The 8,120-nt window shown below is 45.7% G+C and overlaps 1 protein-coding gene across 1 annotated transcript in view; it reads right to left on the reverse strand.

Moving 5' to 3' along the window:
* The window catches only part of RAP1B (RAP1B, member of RAS oncogene family), a 30,962-nt gene extending 25,532 nt beyond the window's left edge, over positions 1-5,430 (reverse strand). Inside the window, exon 1 of the mRNA XM_058805994.1 lies at positions 5,293-5,430. The gene's annotated coding sequence lies outside the window, so the exon portion shown is untranslated. The remainder of the gene's footprint in view (positions 1-5,292) is intronic.
* Between the last annotated feature and the right edge of the window lie 2,690 nt (positions 5,431-8,120).

Genomic DNA, 8,120 nt, shown 5'->3' on the forward strand with positions numbered 1-8,120 from the left:
GGCACACACACAGGGATTCCACCCCCTAGATCAGGCAGCTCAGGGCCCCACCCAGTCTGGCTTTGATCATTTCCACAACTCAGTAGCAACAGTAATTGTCACCTGATAAATAAATCAATCGGGTCCTAAACACTCTATTGCAGAAAGTAAGATTTTTAGGTAACTTCCACGTCAATGGAGATTACTTCTGCTCCACATTCCAATTTACCCTTCTGCAACAGTTTGCAACTTTCCACTAGTCTTCTAACAAATCACTTCTAGGGGAGGTATTAGACCAAGTGTTATAGAAATTTGATTAACTTGCAAACAGGGATTGTACAGTTTCACAACTTAACAATCACTGTTATCTGGGTTGTGATGTAGTCCAATGTTCATCTCAAATAAAAAATACTGACCATACATGAAACTGCTAAAAATAAAAAAAAAATCAAAGTAGCTGGTCTGACTCTGCAATTACCAAAACCACTTTCACTTGTGTAGTGCTGAAGTGCCACTCCTAGTGACAGGTTCTCCTTCTATCTCCTGTATGTGCCCTCTGAACTCCACACAGATAACTCACAAGTGTCTGCAGCTCATCCTTAACAGAGACGTGGTGGCACTGATTTTTTTGCTTCCTCCTGATATACGAAGCATGCTTTAAAGAAACTTTTCTTCACTGCAGACATAAAAAAAGTGAAGGCACAATTGGTTAGCTTTCAGAAACAGAGACTGTGAGTGGGAAAAAATAGGACAAGACTTCAAAAGCTAAGACAACTAATGCAGAAAAACAAAAAGAAAGAAAGTTGCAGGGACTATCTGCGTTGACAAATTATTTCAGTTTAACTGAAGACAATGTCACAGAAAGTTATAGAGTAAGCTATAGTAATAGAAATGCTGAAGTACATATTTTCTTTTAATCCAGATTACCTACTGAAATTAGGTAATAACTGCTATAATTAAAGCTTGTAAGAGTCACTTCAATGTCAACAAATCTTGATGCAAAGAACACATTCTCCTGAGTTTCTATGAAAAAAAAAATTAATGACAGAGTCTTGCTTTGTTTTCAGTTATAAAAATGAACTGTTCTCCAGTTCCAGGTCCTCAATACTGCCCAAAAATTTAATCATGAAAGGTTTCTCACAGCTCTACAATGTATCTTCCAATTAGAGATACATTGGAAATTATTTCACGAACGAGTAACAGTGGCACACAATATCCATTTTGCTGAAGACCTGGTCAAGTCATTCAGATTTAGGCCAGCTTCCTGTGTTGCAACAGCTGCAGGAATGATACCAAGTGATCTAAGAAAGTACAGATTTCCTGAAGAGAATTTCAAGCTGGGGAGAAACATGAGATGTTGCTTGTCTAGCACAGGATGCAAACACCAATCCATGAGAAGGGCTAGGCTGTCCTACCCCTGCACTACAGTCTAGCCTTTCTCCCTTGGTCAGGAATGAACTGACCATGTGGACTTACTCGGCAGTCTCTTTTTGTAGTTGCATAGCCAGGACTTACTTCAAATAACATCAAGTCCTTAGATTAATAACTAAAGAGTGCTGACTGGAACAGTGTACAAAATAACGTCAAATGCCTCCTCTTCCTCCTGGTTCACCTCTAAAAAGTTTCTGTAATTCTATAACACACATTTCTCTAGGGTCTGACAGTGACTTTCACTCTACTGCTTCAGTAGTAAAAATCACAATTAAAACACTGCTCTTGAAAAAGAAGCATCCTGAATAGCTAGAGGGCCCCCAAATAATTAATTTTATATTTCAAAAACTGCCTAATAGGCAGATTTCCAACCTGGTGTTTACAGCCTTCCTCCCTTTCCTTGCTCTTGGAAGGGAGAACATGCAGTATGAGTACGTCAGGAGCTCACAACAGCATGCATGAGCAGGCACACATAAAAATAAAAAACTTTTTCACTTTAGTTGCTACAATGTTTCTTTACACATTCTAAAGCTTGAGAAATGAGAGTTTCCAGTAGCCATAACCTACTGCTGCTTTTGAAGGTAACCTCATTCAACTCCTTCATGAAGAAACAATCTGTACCAGCAGACAAGGTCTTTGACTTTCTCAAAATAGCATTTGCCTACCACAAGCAAACTGCCATAACTTCACTAAAATATTACCTCTACTATGCCTGTCTCACCCAGTTGCCTCATGCATGACAGGCCTTAAGGAAAAAGCCATATATTAGATGCTCTAAGATACTACAGATCTACTACACTCAACTGTTAAACAACTTTGAAAACTCAGCTCGAAAACAGGTGTATTAACTGCATTAAAGTACAAAAGCACTTTTTTCCCCCTGCTTTATGCAAGAAAAATAGAAACACAGCATCTTAACCACATCTGAGCAGGAAAACAAAGTTTGCCTTGAAATATGAAGGTGTAGTTACTGTAGATACTCCTTTCATCTCCCTGAACAAGGAGGCTGTCTAAAATATCCCTGTACCTGACCTAGATGCAACAGAACACAGCAGAGGCCTGCCCCAGCTCAGCAGGGACCCAGCACACTGACACCACACAGAGCACTCGGTCTGCTCTTGGATCAGTTCTGAGCTAAAGGAGCGGCAGCACGCACAACCAACCACAAGCTAAACACGGACTGGTGCCGCACAGCTCGTGCTGAGCGATCTGTTCTGCTAAGGGAGCAATTCTGATTAAAACTCCCAACTGGAGCCCAACCTGACGAACACTCTCAAATGTCAGTGAGGTATCTGAAAGCCATCTAAGCATTCCTTAGAAAGGCCAATTCACACAGGAGCTGCCCACCCTCTCAGCATACACCCAAGGACAAGAGTGCCTGTTCTTATCAGTAAGATATTCTTATCCTCAAGAGCACCTCTCTGTACCTAACCCCGAGCAGCTCAGAGCTCTGTGCATGACAGCATTGGCACGGTAGCAGTAAGCATCAACTACTCAAGTACTTCTGTGACTCTTGCACTTCCCACACCCCAGATGATAGGTGGACAACTGTTTATTTTAGTTCCCTGTCACATTTACTGTGAGATCACAAGCTACAGTGTAGCCTTCAGCACACTTCCTTCCTCAGCCATGGAAGCAATTTCTTTCTCCTTTTGTAGGCCCTCACCTAGATTCCCATCTGTTTGCCTCTGCTCCAGAAAGGCTCTCAATTAAAAAGACAGTCAGTTTTACTCTGCAAAAACTGGCACAGCACAAAAAGAACTGTCATGGCTCACTTCAGATTTATTTTTGATGAACTGTCCTACAGGAGAGCTTTGGAACAAAATAGCACAATTTTAATTCACTCAGAAAACTTATCTGGTGCACATATACAGTAATAGAAACACAAGTATAGACAGTAAAAAGTCTATTGGGTTTTTTCCCCCCATATAAAAGTTCTGGTTTTACTTCTTTTTTGGTCTTTGAACTCTGTTTTGCAGATGATTTCACCCCTAGGCAGACAGGTGCTCCAAGTATGATCATCTTCATTGCAAAAAAAAATACATGGCACTTACACTGCACAGTGTAACTCCAAACTCAGTTACTTGGGTACAGAAAATAATAGGTTTTACACTACAGCTCTAAGTTAAACCTGAAGTAGCTCATAACACTACAAGAAGCATCCCTGAAACATAAATGTACCAAAGGAATAAAATATCTCATCTCATTAGTCAGTTTATTTTTGCAAAGCCTTTAATGTGAATAGTACAAGTTTACCCCACTATTCACTCAGTTTGTTTTTATCTAAAACGAAGTTTACAGGATAGATTTTGAGGAAGAGTAAAAAAAAGATGCAATGAATAATAAAAATTTAAATACTCAACTCTACCAAGTTTGGTTAGTTTTTTCCCCTCCCAAAAGCTTGTGATTTTAATATAAAGGCAAGCCATCGAAAAGGCAATAACTTAAATAATGTTACAAGTTTTTCACAGAGATAAGAGACTCTTTCCAAAGGGAAATACTCTTGTTTTCGAATGGTTATTCTTAAATGTAATGTGATTGCTTCCCTGCCCTTTAATTATAATTCACGGAAAGGAAGAGTGTTTCTTGACTCCGTTTCTTATAAGAGTAATTTCATCATATACTTCACAGTGAAAGACTACTGAAAAGTCTTTGTCATACACTATCTACACATCTCATGCTGGGGTAAGATGTAGCTGTTATATGTGAAAAATTACAATTACATTAATCAAAACATCTAAATGCAAGAACACATAGACAACCTGTATGACTTTCAACTTGGGCATCTCTGACATACCCTCTGTCTTGGAACTCTACTACCTTACTATCATATCCCAAAGCAGTACAGAGAAAGACTTTCCTTTATTTGTTTCATTTACCCTGAGCAGCATAATCCATGCCTTCAAGATGGAAACAGGAGTAAAAGCATGCTATTCTTTTTTGCAAAAACCTTGGTTTCTCATCCTCCTCTGTAATCTAGGGCCAATGCAAGAACAGATTTGGTTTTATTCTCCCCTCTGCAAACTTTGTTTTCCTTCCACCACCTCTTCACTAACGCACGCAGAAGGGTACCAGGACCTCAGGCTCAGTAAACGGGTTTGGCGCAGGAAGTGTCAGTCAAATTCTTCCATTTGCTTTGACACGGGTGATGGTGGGGCGCTTAGACGAGGCGAACATCCCTGTCATTTCCTTTTCATTTTGCGATAAGCAGGAAGGGAACTCGCAGGCCCCGCGCTGGCCGCCTGTCCCGCTCGTGGCCCCCCCAGCAGGCACAGCCCGGCGGGCTGCCCCGGCCGGCCGCGCCCGGCCTGACCCCCCCGCCTCGCCCCCACGCACGGCCGGAAAGAGCGAGCGGCTTCTCTCCCGCGGCCGGACTAGGTGGGGCTCGCCTCGGACTTCCCGCTGACAACGCCGGCGGCCGCCGGGCACCGTCCCCTTCTCCGCCCGCGCCGGGCGTCACCCGCCCCTCCCCGCGGCCGTGCGGGCCCCACGTCGCGGCCCCGACCCGCGGGGTTACAACTTTCCGCTTCCGCTCCAACTTCTGCTCCGGGGACCGGCGGCCGGGGGGCGGCGGCGAACGGCAGGGCCGGGCCCTGGGCCCGACCGCGACGGCTGCCCCCCGGCGCCCCGCTCCCCCCACCCCCTCGGGGTCCCACCACGCCTGAGGCCGGACGAGGCGGCGGCCCCCGGTTCCACTTCCGCCATGTTCCGGGCTGGTGCCCCTTTCCTCAGAGCGCGCCGCTCCCCGCCGTCGCCGCCGCCACCCCCCTCTCGCCGCCGCCCCCACCCCACCCCGCCCCGCCCCGCCACCTGTACCAGAGACGCCGCGCCGCTCCCCGCCACAGCGGCTCGGCCCGGCCCGCGCTGCCCTCCGCAACCCACCGGACAGCGCCTCCGCTCCCCGCCGACCGCGCGCCGCCGCCGCCGCCTCGCCGGCCGATCCCGCTGCGCCGCGCCCGCTGCGCTCCGCTCGGCTCCGCTGCGCTCCGCTCGCCGCCTGTGCCGGGGCGCGGCTCGGGGCCGTCGCCGTGACGCCGCACGCCCAGCCTCGCTCTGGCGCGGCGGGGGCGGAGGGAGGGGCGGGCGCGGGGAGGGCTGACCTCGCGCACCGCCCCCCGCGCACGCGCACGCCCGCGGCCGCCCCGCCCCACCGCGGGCTGGGGGCGACGGGGCCGGGGCTGAGGGGCCGGGGTGGCCGGGGTGGCCGGGGTCTCCTGGGGGAACGCCGCCCCTCGAGTGCGCTCCAGCTAGGAGCCGTGGCTCAGTCACAGCTCAAAGGTGCGCCGAAAGCACATCATGGTTGGTTAAAGTTAATTAAGAACGTAAAGAGATGGAAAAGCAAATGCCAGCGCACTATTTCCTGCGTTTCTAAAAAGGTGTTGAGATCCACTAGTGAAGGGTGTTTCAGAGATGCCGCATACTGCTGGTTTACGTGGACCATTATGCCTCTGGATGTGAAAAGTCTTATCATTATTCTTGCCTGTACAAAGCAGGATTCCCAGTGCCTGCAAATAATTACCGTATTAGCTTTTCTGTTAATTTAGTCCTAAGATATGCAAATCACGTTTCTCCGCCGTCCCCCCGATGTCACCTATATTTTCCAGTTACAAAGGGTTTAGCTGATAAAGATTAAATGAGCATTTCTGTTTCTAGGAAACACTGAGTAAGCAAAGAGTTAACGTGGTGCTTTCACACAAAACTTGCGCTCTGAGGAAGTCCACGGCACTTCCACACTTGCACAAGGGTGTATAAAACTGACAGGAAGTTGCACTGAGGCTTCTGGCAAGGAGAGTGGGTGTGGAGGAAGCAGCGGCTTTCTGTTTGTAGGACAGAGATAGAAAAGGGAGCCCTTCTGAGTTCAAGCGAATCTGTGGGAGATGCTAAAGCTCAGAGCAGGGTCAAAGGATGAGCAGGGAAATGAGCTGCCCTCGGTAGGGAAGACTTCATCGAAATACAGGGCATCCAGAAAGCAACACACTTCAAAAAATATTTTTCTTTTACAGTGTTGCTGCCAAATCCTGAATGTCATAAAATCTCTTCCAAAGTCCAGACACATCTCTTGGTGTTATACAGCTTAAACTCGTGTGCAGTCCTTTGATAATGAATCCCTGTAAATGATGGATGATGCAAGAGAGCTCTGGTTGTGGGAAATCAAGTCCACAGAAACCAGTCCTTTCTCAGCAAAACAAACATCCTATGCAGGATAAAAATCATTAATGAGATGAATAGGTGAAATACAGCCTTTCAAGTGAAAATAAGAAGAGCATTTCATGCAATTATTGCTACTGTGTAGCATATTAGCTCACCAGACAGAAAAATACTTGTGTTCTTATTTTTTCTGTCACTAGATACTGTTATCAGCGCCAGAAATATTCAGAGGAAAAGAACAAAGATAAATATCCTCAGCCCTCACAACTTTCTTCAGTGAACTAGGTTAATCACAAATAACTTGCAGTGTTCCAGGAACAGATATGTATCATTAATGTAATAGAACAATATGTATAGAACAATATGTTCTATAAAGATATATGTTTTATATCTGGGGCAAATCCTCCTCTTTGCAATACAATAAGAAAAGAGGAAGGTGGCCTTTGGGGGTCTTGAGTAAATCTCTGTGAGCAGATCCTGGTGTTCTGAGTTTCACATAGGGGTAACTGAAACTTAGTATTTTACAAGAAGTGTATATACACATATATAACATATGGTTTGCTTAATATAGATGTGTTTGGAGATTGATTACTGTAGCCAGAAGAAATAGGCAATTAGGATTCATTCTAAGCAAGAGACCAAGTGTTCCCTCTCCCCAACTCTCTCAGCCACATAGTTTGAATGTAAATTGGACCCTTAATTTTGGATTTTCCTATGAATCATCTAGCTAATCCTCAGCTCAATTCTTAAACCAGCTTTACTCATATCAGTGTGACTGGCAAAGAGCAATTGGTGTGCTAACAAGGCATACTCACCCAGTACTTCCCAGGGCTTGTTCTGCTCAGCTTGCTCAGAGTTTCTACCTCAGGCAGCTGAGCAAGTGCTGAGGTTTCCCTGTGATAGAGCAACTCCCCAGAGATCCAGGAGTTTGGGTGAAATGAGGAGGATGTGGCTGCAGTGATGTTGTGTTTAATAGGAACAGCACAGACACATCAGCTTGCTTCAGTGGGCCTGCCCGTGCCCAGCACTGATCTGGAATTTTAAAAGAAGAAGGTCAAATACTCAGCTGCCTGTTTACTGAACAAAAAGCAGTAGAGACCTGCTTATGCACATGAATCTTAACATCAAGTAGACCTTTCTAAAGCACTGTAACACTTGTCCTTTGTGCTGTAACCTCTGTCTCCCAATTTGCCAGTTGCCTGCATGTATTTCAAAACCCTTTTATTTCAATGACCAGTGCTTAGCTGGAGGTAGTTCAGTCTGCTCATCACTAACACAGTGAACCATCTGATAATGTCATGGCTCTTGAGAGGAACAAAAGAATGTAGAAGATCCCCTCATGAAGATCTTCCTCATGCAAGATGAGGAGGAAAATACTGACAAATCTTGTTTAAAAGTTCAGTGGAACTAGTGGGGGAGTAAGGTGGGGGTCGATGGATTATTTGGGGAAAACAAAGTAATATATTTTAAATGATTCTTTAATAAAAGCTTGGCAGGGCAGCCTTTGGTCACCTCCATGCAATTTTCCTAACTTTGCCTGCATTGTTTTCACTGGGACTGCA

The sequence above is a fragment of the Ammospiza caudacuta genome, chromosome 5 (genome assembly GCF_027887145.1).
Source record: "Ammospiza caudacuta isolate bAmmCau1 chromosome 5, bAmmCau1.pri, whole genome shotgun sequence".
Classification (NCBI taxonomy): domain Eukaryota; kingdom Metazoa; phylum Chordata; class Aves; order Passeriformes; family Passerellidae; genus Ammospiza; species Ammospiza caudacuta.